Raw genomic sequence first — 863 nt, forward strand, 5'->3', positions numbered from 1 at the left:
ACCTGCCTCTGCCTCCCGAGTGCTGGGATTAAAGTGGGATTAAAGATGTGCGCCACCACTGCCCGGCTGGATGGCTCTTTTTGAACACTCATGTGAACAGTGGCTTCTGTCATGATACCATCATATTCATATTAACTTTCTATTGATGTGGGATTCCCCTCTGTATGCTGTGAATATGTTTTATTACCATTTGGTTAACAAAGAAACTGCTTTGGCCTATGGCAGAGCAGAATATAGCTAGGTAGAAAAAAACTAAACAATGCAGGGAGACAGAAGGCACAGTCAGGCAGACACCATGTAGCTACCAAAGAAACAGGATGTGAAGTAACAAACCACAAGCCTCATGGTAAGATATAAAATAATAGAAATGGGTTAATTTAAGATATAAGAGTTAGTTAATAATAAGCCTTAGCTAATAGATCAAAGAGTATGTAATTAATATTAAGCCTATGTGTGTTTCTTTGGGACTAAATCGTTGCAGGACGAGGCAGGCCAGAAACCTCCATCTCCATTCTGTGTTGTAGATTGTAGATGATTTGCCTGTATTTGCTGGCCCAAATAGGAAATGATGTATTCAAGCTGGGCTTCGTGGGGCACGTCTTTAATCTTAGCACTCAGAAGGCAGAGTCAGGCAGATTATACATTCAGGGCCAGCCTGGTCTACAGAGTGAATTCTAGCACAGTCAGGACTGTTACACAGAGAAACCCTGTGTCACAAAACAATCAAAAAAGAGAAGTATTCATTTCGATCTTCAATGTCAGAATATAGGACTCTTGTCCCCTAACCACAAGGGAAAGCTGGTTCTGTATCCAGTAAAAATACAAAATAGGATCATATACCATCAAATTGCCCACACAGTCTT

General features: G+C 40.8%; 1 protein-coding gene across 2 annotated transcripts in view; it reads left to right on the plus strand.

The window, feature by feature from the left end:
* Casc4 (cancer susceptibility 4) overlaps positions 1-863 on the plus strand; it is an 80525-nt gene that overhangs the window by 46025 nt on the left and 33637 nt on the right. The window lies entirely within an intron of this gene.

Source organism: Microtus ochrogaster (assembly GCF_000317375.1).
Source record: "Microtus ochrogaster isolate Prairie Vole_2 chromosome 14 unlocalized genomic scaffold, MicOch1.0 chr14_random_1, whole genome shotgun sequence".
In the NCBI taxonomy this organism is placed as follows: domain Eukaryota; kingdom Metazoa; phylum Chordata; class Mammalia; order Rodentia; family Cricetidae; genus Microtus; species Microtus ochrogaster.